Consider the following 13308-nt stretch of genomic DNA (forward strand, 5'->3'; position numbering starts at 1 on the left):
CAGGCGTAGCGTAGGCGGCATAACGCCAAATATGGCCACCGAGCGATTCAGGTACGATCGAATTCCACATGCACTACCGGCGTACGCCAGATCTGTGCAGCTCCCGATGTAGGCATGCAAATCACCCCATGCGCCGTACTGCAGCATGCAAATGAAGGTACATAGCGATTCATGAAGTGGCGTAGGCATAGCGTAAGCCTACAGAAATGTAAACCAAAAAAAAAAAATGGTTTACATGTTGACAAAAAGAACATCGTAGCCACGGAAGCGGACCAGACTCATGTATAACAAAGTTAACATATGCCAATCGCTAAATATACAGCTAATGGCATAAGAAAAGATGCACAACACATACAAACTAACATTTAATGTCATGGCCACAGTAACGCAAAGGACAACCGTAGGGCATGTGTGCGCAAATGGGAACACAAGGAAAATATATACAAATGTCATAAAATAGCAATGTAACAAAAATCATTATTTCACCTTAATAGTCAATGGTATGCATGCTACATCACAATCAAGCTGTAAGGGTTGCTAAGGGCTTGTGACATTGTTCGGCGCGGTAACTATGAATTAGTAGTCAATGCCATGCAAATGAGGCAAGTAACAGTGAATCGCAAATGTCCCGCCGGCCGAAGGATGTACAATACGGCACAGCGCTACAACACTGAGGAGTGGTCTGTAGGAATACATGACATCAGCAGTGGGGTGTGCCACTGAAGCTGTAAGCACATTGGAGCAATGCAAATCCGGGCTGCCCGTTGCTAAGCAAAGCCGCAGGACAGAGGCGTGGATGTACGTATGGCTTTGCTCAGCTGAGAGCACACATGGTTCCCGAAACCGCATGTGTACGTGGATGAAAACGTGCCCAAATCCCGGCAAGTGGACTCACACGCCGCGCACCACAGGCTAGAAAGGAAGTTTAGGGGAAGACAATAAGGAAATGCTACAGTAGGGTAATAGGAGTAGAACTGAGCAATTAACACCTATTAACTCATCGTGGGCAATTGACACCAGCTAACAAGGCTGCTAGCAGCAACCTGCAGAAAAGGATAGGGGAGATGTCAGATTGCAGAGAAAAGAGAACTGTAATTGCTGAGCAAAGCAAACCTGCAGTAGATTGGCAATAGAACACATTTGGCAAGACAATCCTGGTTCGGGAAAGTACAAAACAAGAAAGCAGGCTGCTGGATGCATGCCAGACAATGGGAGGGGAACTGTTAAGAAAAGCAGAGGCAAGGGAAAGAGGTAATCCATGGCAGCTAAATGTAATGTAACACCAAAGGCAGCACAATAGCAGTATCCATGGTAAAACACAAGATACCCTGCAGCCCCTAATGTACATACACATCCTATGACATCATCAGTGTTCAAAGCACAATAGTATAAAGTGTAAAGGCACCTCACACACACTTGTGTATTCCCAAACACTGCACCATCGGTGTAAACAGACAGGGAACTTTTACAATGTACATGTTGGGAGCTGCCATAGCTGTGATTCATCAGCATGTGTTGGAGACTGAAGGTGTTGTGGAGGATGATGCTGACAACCACCTCAGGCCCCTGCGGAGGAGAAGAGTGTTCAGACCAAGGGTAACCTACCAGGGGCTATATGATCTGGAGATAGTAGAGTGTTACAGGGTGGACAGGGACATCATACAGCAAATAGTGGAGCTGTGCAGGCCACGCCTGAGAGACAGAAACAACAGAGGGGAACCCATCCCAGTAGACACAAAGGTATGTGTAAGCCTGAGAATACTAACTACAGGTACCTTTCAAAGGCCAACTGGAGATATTATGGGGATCTCATAGGCATCAGCATCCAGGGTACTCCACCAGTTCCTGGATGCCATGTTACCACATGCCAGTGAGCATATATACTTCCCTCAAACTCAGGAGGAGTTGGCTAGCAATATGCATCTCTTCCACCATGTGGCACACTACCCGGAGGTACTGGGTGCAGTAGACTGCATGCACATACATATCAAGTCACCACCCGGAGACCATGGTAGGCACTACATAAACCGCAAGGGATGCCACTCCATCAACTGCCAGGTCGTGTGCAATGCCCAGGGCATTATTACGGATGTGTGTGCTGGCAGCCCTGGAAGCTACCATAATTCCCACATCTGGCAAGCCTCACAGCTGTATCAGGTATTTGTCAGGGGGGACATCCCATATGGCCACCTTGTGGGGGATGCTGGCTATGCACTGGAGCCATGGATGATGACTCCCATCAGAAATGCACACACACCCATGCAAGAATGCCATAATGAGGCACACACACAAACCAGAATCATCACAGAGCGTGTGTTTGGGATGCTGAAATCACGGTTCCGTTGCTTGAACATATCTGGTGGAGCCTTGCAGTACTCTCCAGGCATGTGTGCCCACATCTTCATAGTATGTGCCATGCTACATAATATGATCCTGCGGAAACAGCTGCAGCAGGGACATAATGGTGAAGGCCCTCACAGCCCACCGCAATTGCCAAGGCCATCACAGGCACAGAGGGATTCAGACCATGAATACCCTGTGCCAGCCCCAGTAGGCAGATGGAGGCGTGCCCAATATGCCCACGCCTTGGCAAAGAGGGAACGTATAGCACATACACTAACAGTGTAGGCCCCTACGGACTGACACACTTCTCCACCTGCACACACAGTAAAACAGATGGCACACACACACGACCACCTGCAAATTGTAATGTATAGGTGGCATACTGTGTGAATCCTACATAGGCAGCCCTCAACTATTGCGCACACAACAGCTATGGGAACAAGGAAAGTCAACACCTGAACAGTAAACTAAGCTAACAGCATATGTTGATACTGTATGTATAGGTGCCTAGGTACATTGGTAGGTACGTGCCCGATTGTCAGAGGCTATGCAGCAGCCTAGGCAAAATGTGTCTGCTATCGCCACCCCATCAGTCAACTAACTGTCCCTCTGTGGAGCAGAGCCAATATCCGGATCCACGTGTGTAACCACTGTTCCCCACATACTCTGCATGGATTCCCCGGTGTGTTAATGAGGGCCTCCATATAGTGTAAGTAGGGATGTAGTGCCAAAGCATGGGGAGTACCCATGACAGGTATCTGCCACCCCAGCATTCTCCAGTTATGTGTTTGGGTGTAGAACATGACAGTGTGCGGCTCACTCTGACATAGATTCCTAATGCTGGAGCGCATCCATTAAACATCACTTGGGCATACCATGTAGTGGTATCATCCATATGTAAACAAACTGAGTTACACATTTGTCTGCAGTATGGAGGAACACCCGTAGTACAGTCCACATACAAAACACCATTAACACTTGTACAAACAACAGATAACAAAGTGGTAAAGCCACTGACTGTGTCGTGTATGTACCCGGTTCCACGTCATGCAAGGTCCGTAATGTAATCCCGATAGCACGAATAATGGATGTTGGATGTAGGTCATTAGAGCACATGGAAGCACATGTTAGCGGGTTAATGCAGCAGCAAGTGATGGTAAGCGTTGTTCAAACAGGACTACATGGATATGCACAAAACAGGTTTAAGCTTTGCATAATTCCGTGCAGATCACGGTCATGGATGTCCAGAACAGGTGAAACCAGCATTATTCAGTCATGCACTAACCGTGCCTGCTCTGAGAGGTAAAACGACCACTGGCAGGAGTAGAACACACAACCATGTACACACTCACCCACCAGCAAGCTACCCGAGATGTACCAATGGCAGGTGTGTATTGTGACAGGTTAGAACACAAAAGTGCGGGGTCCAGCAAACAGAATACACCACCATGTATCCAACGAAAGGTGTGTACACTCTCTCTCCTTCTCCCTGTCTATATATATATATATATATATATATATATATATATATATATATATATAAAATAGGGATAGAAAGGGTGATAGAGAGATGTATGTCGATATATACGGAAATACCTATATCTGCGAATATAAATACAGGTTAACAACATGTACACAACCATGGAGGTACAAATGAATAGGATACTGCCAACTACCAAATGCTTTACATACCAACACGTGTAATCACGAGGATGAAAGACAGAAAGATCACAGTACCTGAACAGTATAACCGCGAGTAATATTGTCACAATGTCAAGGGACATGTAGTTATCGCTGCCAGTGCTGCGGTCCAGGTAGGTACTGTGTATAAGTGTGGTTCCAACTGCTGTAGTGTGTGTAAGTTCTTGTTGAGAGTGCATTGTCTGTTTCTGTGGGATTGTAATGTGTGTGTCTGTGTGTTTGCATCATGGGTCTGTTTGTGCAAACTCGGAGGTAGATTATTACAGTAGTTGTGGTCATATTCGGTCTTAAGCATACAGTTACCACCTGTTCCACTTTGAGAGGGACAATCCCTCTTTGGGCAGTTATGTCCTGACAACAAATATTAAAAATGGCAAATGTACCGTGATTGAAGGATATAGTGATGTCCGATATATGAAGTAATAGTTGCATGTAAAAGTTATGTCCGTCTCTCAAAAATGTAAATTTGTGAAGAAACATAATAAGCAGCTAAAGTGCTACAAGAATAAAAGGTTCAATGTAGGGCAAAAGTAAGTTCTATCCTATTTACTGACAGTGTTTGTGTAGGCCTCTAGACCCTGATGTGTGTCCAACAAATGTCCCAATATGGCCAACTGAAAAGGTGGCAACCCAGGACAAAGAGTAGGAGTCACCAACACAACAGCAATGAGTGCAAATACTTGTGACAGAAATACACAAGACAGCTTTCATGTAGCAACAGTTCAGTACATATTGATGTATTTGGGAGGGATTGAAGGATCAACATCACCTGCATGCTATGTAGGAACCAATTAACAATGGCTCAATGACTAAGCCTGCAATAACCATAGTATTAGTCTACTAAATGACATGTCTTTAATGACGGAAGGGGCCCCCACACACATATGGAATATGTATAAATGCAGTCCCCACAAACCTTTATCTGCTATGTACACCCACCTACATCTGCCCCACAGCCGAAACAATTGCAATACAGACTGTAATAACATCAAAAGCATCCACTCACTCAATGACATCTGCAGAAGTGTTAAAATACCTTGTGAGAGACACACCTGTAATGGCGCCATGTGAAATCATTGCTGTTGTACAATGGAACAGATACCGATGTAACAGGTTTCGTTTGCAATAGTCTCATAACAGACGGTTGAGATAACAGCTACATTCACATGTAGAACTATTTACTGTAGCCGTCACACACAATCCACGGGGGACATGATTTCAGAGTATCTGGGTCTCTCCATATAGCTGTTGCAATTTATCACAATATAATACATCCAGATCGTCTCCCTCGAAGGTAGGGCAAAAGGACAATGCCCAAGTGGAGTATTCAATTACACACCACTGTTGCCATGTAATTGGCCAATGGAGTAGCTGCACAGCTGATGTGCATGTAATAATTTACTCCGGAACACCGATTGGTGGCAGGATACCACATGTTACAGGTATCCACATATAAAACGAGGGCTTGCCATACATTCAAATCGTATGCTCATACCATTGGATTGTTTAAAGAGGAAAGGTGTAACACAGATAGTATTATATACTCGGACCACTAAGAAGGTGTGTAGAACACTCGGTATGTTAGTGTATGTAGTGCCTGTGCTGTAGAAATGAAAGTGCACGCAATGCAGCCAGTGGGAAAAGGTATTATGTAGTGATGTCTTGTTGAGCATAGTAATGCTTGTAGAAATTGTGTGTACTGCTGTGGGCCACAAGGTAAACACCCCAGACACCACAAGGGATGCTACATAAGGCCTTTAAACATAACAATTGCACTCCAGCCGCTGTTGGTGGTAGGGTATGTCCAACAAGTATGTGCCATAACAGGGGATAGCGTATGTTGATATACAGTAACAGTAGGCATATGTATGGGCATATAATGAGAATAACATGCCTAAAGTAGTCCTGTTGTGCAATTATGCTTTGCATCATGGGATATGGTTTCAAATATGTGTAAAGTACAGTATTGTAGGTAGATAAGTCAAATATTTTACATAGCATGACTGGTATATTATGCAAACATAAGGTATGTGTATTGGACTGTACAATACACATTAACAGGATACATATGTCATGTAGTCACCAGACAGTGTAACAGCATGATAGCTAATTGAAATGGAAGAGCTACACAATAAACCATGCACAAAGGACATGTAATAGTGTCATAGATTCACAGTTAGGTACTATGCTGTCTGGCCAAGTCCATTTGTAAGCCCTAATACAGTGTTGTCACTGGCGGCACCTCCCTAGGTTACCGTCCCGTGCCTTTGAACAGCACAGCCATTTGTTTCCTGCACCTGTGTACAGTACAGCCACTGCAGTAATCCCCGGCATACATGTCTGTCCCCCATCCACCCATCGAGGTATCTCATGAAGAGTGCTAGTGAGTGTCCCTGTCTGATGTACATAGGAATCATGTTCCAAAGCATGGTGGGTGTCCGTTTCAGGAATGTATCCCTCCAGCATCGTAGCATTTGGGTACATATCCCAGAGCATGTCGCTCTTAGTGGCCTTTGCTTATGTTGCTTATGTGGAGCATATCCATCAATATTGGTGTGTACATGGGCCTTGTATGTTCAGCAGAGGTCACCTCCAAGTATGCAAATGACTACAGTTGGGGTTCCAGTAGTTGTGCTGCATACGTCATCCTTTGGAGGTGAGTAATACTGTTGGTGTGGTAATGTTGTGGTATTTAAAGCTATTGCTGTCCCGTAAAGTACACCCCAAAGGGGGTGTTGTACCCATGAATGTGTTTCATAAGTCAGGAGTATAGAGGTACAATGGCAGGCTTTGTTCCGGCTACAAACCAGTACAGGTTATGGTGGCCATGTAGAAGGATATCCACGCTCTCTTGGCAATAGGTTATCAAAGGAGTGGGTGCTATCTATGTGTGTAGTATGATCCCTTATAATGTCTCATGTATGTAGGGGACCACCACCTATGTGATAGTCACAGGGTGATTTCTGTAATCCAAAGGGTATGTCTATGCACCGTCTGCCATGCTGCTTGAGGCCATGTTACCAACGGCAGGTATCTGTCACAGTGATATCAGTATGGAGGGTGTGTATATTAGCTGGTGAATCAATCATGGCCCTTAGTTTGCAGTCGTCTGGAAGCCTATTCAGGGAAAGTCCATCTGTGCTGGAATGTACCTCAGGGCAGTCCATAATGAACATGAGGGTCCCTATGATTGAGAACTGGGGTATGCCAATTGTAACTGATGTACAGTAGGAACTATGGAATGCTACCCTCACTGTGTGTGCCCTGTCCGTGAGCCACTGTGCATAACATCCCAGGCTGTATGGGTCGCTGTGCAGGTGGCTGTGTGTAGTGACAATACCAGAATGGTGAATGGTGTTGACAGCCAATGAGAGGATAAGGTAGGCTGTGTGGACCCCCTTACCATCATCTACGACCTTGGTAACTGTCTTGCAGGACTCCACCAGGTTTAGGAGCCATGTTGTGGATCTAACAAATCTAACTTGGATGGTATCAAAGCTGTGTAGGCCAACAATGTCTCTGTGAAGGACTTCCATGATGATGTTCTCAATAGCCTAGCAAAACAGTCTAGTCAGGTGTATAGGGCAATAGTTCCTCTGGTCCATTGTGGCGCCACCTCTGTGAAGTGTGATAACTGTTGCTGTGCGCCAGTCAGGGTTCACAATGCCTGATACAAGGCTACTAGTGAATCTGGTGCCCAAGTGGGGATCCATGTCATTCTGAGGTTTGTGTAAAATGCAGCCTGGGATGTAGGATGGTCACATGGAGTGTGTGTTCCAGGCTTTAGAGAGAGCAGGTCTGAATGACGTAGTTGTGACAGCAGGGACTCTGCATTGTTCCTGTTTAGATGTGGGCCCATGAGGGTGTGAGAGGGGTGTAAAGTTAGCTGCCAGGTTGTTGCCAATATTAGTCGGTTCTATAATGTGTCTGCCTAACCGTTGTATGTCAGAGCAGATGTGGGTATTGCTATCGAGAGTAGTGACATACCTCCATAATGTTTTGTGGTAGTCCTTTGAATGTGTCACACTAATGTTGACGTAGCTAGTGTTGTTGGATGTAAGAAGGGATCCCAGTATCCAACTGAGGCTGACTAGGGAGCCACACCACCCCTGGGAGTGTACCCTACTTTGCAACTGTCTCCTCCTGTCATGCAGTATGTCCATGGCAGTGGACCCCCAGAGGGGCATCCGTTATGTGGTGGGTACTGTCATGGCTCTGTGTAGGATAGCATGATCCATGCAGTTGTGTAAGTGCTAATGAAGTGCAGTTGGAAATGTTTCTGCATTTGTAACTATATTGTCCATCTGCACGGGTGTCATGGCGATTACTACTCCTGTCATACAAAGCGTGAAGTTGGCTCTGTAGAAATATTGTACTGTATTTTCTGTGAAGGGTGTGGTGCCGTGATGTGGATAACAAGGGTGATTAGCATACATTCGGAACTGACCAACGAGGGGATACCCCAGGTGTGTTCCACCAGTCACACATGTTGGTAATGTCCAGGTCTACGATATTGTTGGCCTTGGTGGTGGTGTGTATATGTTGACCCAGCCCAATGGAGTATATCAACCCATGACGGTGTTGGCCTAATGTGCCAGTACATGAGTAGGTAGCACAGTTAGGTGTGTGGTAGTGTCAGTGTTACATCAGTAGTGCCTGTGTGAACCCTACTTTCCAGTACAGCAAGAAATGAGGGATGTTAACCATGGGGTATGTTGTGGAATCCGTAGCAAGCTACAATTTTTACAGCACTTCTGGCCACAGTTAGTTGCACTTGGATTGCCTCAGAGGCATCATGCTAAGCCACCAGTATGGAGGTGTGTACATCCCTGTGACATATGTACACACCTCTGCCGTGGGTGTTGTGGTCCTGGTTACATGACTGAAAGGTGTGGTCTGTGTAATAGCCTGTCAGTGCAGGGGTGTTCTCCGGAGTCTAGAAGCAGGTCAAGGTCACTGCAGAGACATCAAAGTGGTCCATTATAAGGAGTGCCTCAGATGAGTGCATGTGAGATGGAGATGTCAAGCATTGAGTAACAATACCCTCAGGTTTTGCTTGCTTGTACTTGTTCAGGTGGTGAATATGTGTCTAAAATGTGTCTAAAACAGGCAGTATAGGAGCAGCAAGAGCTTGAGATGTTAACCATAATCCCAGGGCCGACAGGTGCAGGACATCTGTGGCAAAGTATTGAGGTTTGCTGACCATGTCAGTCAAAGCAGACAGATACTGGATACCCTTGGAATGACACCAGATGCATAGGCAACTGTTGACGTGAATAATTCTGTTGTTCCACTGTGTCATCAGTCAGGACTCACGCAGAATGCTTCTCAGGGCTAGGGCGATACCTGCCTGGGCTACAAGATCGGAGAGCTATTGCATGTCCCTGTACATGTAGTCCAGGAAGTGGCATCTCAGGGCACTCACACTAATGTGGAGAATGACAGCCATATTGTACCTGCTGAGGAGTGACCTGAGTGCATAGGTCACATTGTGGATCCTGTTACCCGACAGCCAGATGTCAGTGACTATCACCTTGTGTGGCCTGCTGAGTGGGACTTCAGTGTGACCGCCTACAGAGTCACCTATGACTAGTGTGTTGTGTATGTTATAACACCCTATTGGCTGTAGTTGACAGGCACACATGAGTCTGTGGCCTATAAGCAATTGGTGTTGTGTTTGGTGATGGGGGCTGCGTCTGTTGCCTACATAGAGTAGTATGGTGGGGCTCCGCAAATGTTGTACTCTTACTATGTGTGGCCTGTGGTGGCGGAGATCTACTGAGGCTATGTGATGAGTGGTGTGTGCTACAAATGTTTAACATCCCTACATGATTGTCAGGGTAAGTCTGTGTTGGAGAGAGCATTACCTCCAGCATGGCTACATATGTGCATCTCCCACAGGCTGTAGTGTCGTATGTTAGGAGGTGAGCATTGACTGCGTACATGAGCCGATTGCTATATTGCCACATGTTGCCCACAGTCATCATGTAGGCAGGCAATAACACTGGTAATTGACATTTGGACATGCCTGCCTAGTCAACCAGTACTCACAAGATATGTGAGGTAAGTGTGTACAACAGCTGTCGTACTGCAAGCATGCTGGAAATGTAAGGGCAAACAGTGTTTACCAGGAGGAAATGAGTAGGTTTGAGTGATAAAGTAATTAGTAGCTCATGAAGTGTGTACATGTTCTGAACAAGTGCTGAGCATGCATAAGCAATACAGATAGGGTGTCGGATAATTTAAACTCACTGCCCTCCCAATATGTACACGATCACAAATCCATGAACATGACAGAGCCCCTGAAACATAACTATCATGGTACAAGGTACACTCTGGCTGCATGTGACCTGTCCAAATTCCCGGTCATACAATACACATATGGCAAAACAGTTGGCTCTACACATACACTGCCATGTAAAACATATTTTCATGGCAGTCTGTGAAAATACGGAATGGATCACACTAACAGTCATCACAACCCACAAAGTGGAGATGCCACTCATAATGGGAGGCACAGCACTATCACCCTGCTGAGTATGGCCTGAAAGACTATGAACCTTAATCAACGTAGATGTTGTTAGCAGTACAGCTGTAGATTACAGTACTGATGTATACACACCACAAAGCATACCTGTGACAGGTCAGTGGACATCATCACACATACTGTGTTCCACCTACACTCAGTATACTACATGTACCATCGTATGTCACAGGAGTGTTCTAGCAGTGGCCTGTTCACAGAAGCAACACTACAAAAGGTGTCCGAGTGACATGTGCATAGCACACCACTGGCAGCTACAGTAAACTGGGTTAATGTGTTGTACTCCCCTGTCATTGTAGCCCATACCACACAGACAAATGGGTGGCATCTGAATATGTGAGAATGTGAATGGCCATAACCTAGGAGCAATAGCTGACTTAGTGTTGTGGATAACATACAGCATGGGCTTTGTGGGTGAGGTGAGTGACATATGTGCACAATCTGACAGCAGCTTATTGCATTGTCACCGCTATGTTAATAACTGTGTACCCATTAACTACCACCTCGGCGACGGTCCACATTATAGACATTGTGTGTAAGGGATAGTGCTGTGCAGTTTACCTCCTTGAGCTAGTGACATCACCAGGGCTATTAGGTAGTCATAAGAGGCAACCTAAGTCATGACAGGGTGCCATTCATGAGCATGGAGATCATTGGACAGCCATACTCAGCATTCACATGACCAATATCGGATCACATATCACCTTTAAGGGGTATTGGCCATGCTGGGATGGGTGTCACCAGCCTTCACAATCCTCATCTCCACTATGCAGCATGCTGCCTACCCTGCATAAAGACATGTCGGACATGTTACACGTACATATCCTGATCTGAAAGACATACGTCATGGACAGCCACCGTCCTAGTACAGGGGTCGCCACATGCCAGACAGATCCCTGTGCCATATATGTGACATACTCCTGCCATACCATGCAACCCTGTCCAGCAAAGCTGTACATGTCATCTCTGTCATACATGGTGCGATGACCGCATGGTAGATGTATCAGTGACTGTCTGGATCAGTAATGTGGCACTGATTCACCTGTCGCTGGGAACATGGCTGTTGGATACAGCTAGAAAGCTTGGCATCTTATGGCCATACATGGCCCAGGGCATACAGGATACTACATGAACCTGGCCGTACATGCTATAGTTGATAACCATCCCTGCGAATACCATCCGGACAGCCATTGTCCCATGTGCATCACATGTGCGACAGCGGTGATACAGTGCCGTGTAGATGTATGTGGCAAAACACATGCTAGTAAAGGTTTCCGTGCGCATGCCTGCATTGTCACTGCCCATGTCCGTGAAGGTAGTGTATGTGATGATATGTGACATATACACAGCATCAACGTCAACAGCATTCATGTGCACACATCCAGGCATGTGCTGATAGGTAGGAACACCAGTACAGGCAAACAGACATGGCCACATCATGACAGCATTCACATAGAGTATGAGCAATGTAATTAGGTGACACACGTATATGGTGATAATATCCAATACCCATTGCGTGTTACATGTCTGAAACAAATATGTCAGTCATGTGAGTGTCATGATGATTTACAAAGACAACTGTTCATAAGTACTAACTGTAATACACATTAATGTGCAACTGTGTCTCTGTGCATCTCTGAGATGCTGTGACCTGTCTCCATCATTATGTCTTACATATAATGCCTCGATCATGACTGCCGGCACATAGCCGTATGGAGGATGATACACTCATACCATACCTCCATCACAACTATGAAGAACTGTTCAGCCATTTGCCACAGCATGGCCAGCAGCGTGATGACCTGTGGCAGGAACTTCGCAGGAGGGTCAATGATGTAGGTGGTCATAACCGCACCTACCAGCAGGTGCGCAGACATTGCATGAACCTGATCCGACATGCTAAACAGCGTGCCAATGCAATTGCCATGGAAAAAGTTAGAACAGGTGGTGGGCCGCAAACCCAGCCCCCACTCACCCCTACCGAGGAGCTACTGGCCAGCCTGGGGACCCCATCAGAACAGCATCCACAAACTCTAGCTGCCATCATGGAGGTGGGTGTCTCCCAACCACAGAGCCTGGAGTTGCCTGGTAAGTCACTACTGCACATAGAAATATTATATCCCATGTAGTTGCATGTGTCACTGTACACTATGTAATGTAACATCATATGCAAGGTATATTTACACACATGCCGCATACTATAGTATGCTACCCTGTGTATGCACACATGTGCATACTCTGTAATATATGCTATTGTACTGGCGAATGTGTTAACATGCAAAGTGCGCCCTGTAGATGTCATACAGTCACGGATAATGATCTAACTGCTGTGTCACCCCTATACAGGTACCTCTGGCATGCCGCAGAGACAGCAGTTCATTGCAGGTGAGACAGTTATCAGTATCAGGCATGTGAATGGACAGATCTATTCACCATGTGGCCACTTAACACTTGTACACTTAATGTATGGTCCAGTCACGATATACAGGTCGCAGCATTCTTCAATCACACTGGCTACCCATGTGCAATATCTAAAAACAAAATGAAACAACAAAATGAAACAACAACATGACCTCACAATAACTCTCATTGATAGATGTGTGGACAGCTGTCCATACAATGGTGGAGGCATTGTTCAATGTATGAATATGTACTATACATCATAACAACACATGTGGGGTATGCAAACAGTACTACACAGTGAGCTGGGATATGGGCAG

This window comes from Protopterus annectens, chromosome 1.part2 (assembly GCF_019279795.1).
Source record: "Protopterus annectens isolate FY-2018-M chromosome 1.part2, PAN1.0, whole genome shotgun sequence".
Taxonomy (NCBI): Eukaryota; Metazoa; Chordata; order Ceratodontiformes; family Protopteridae; genus Protopterus; species Protopterus annectens.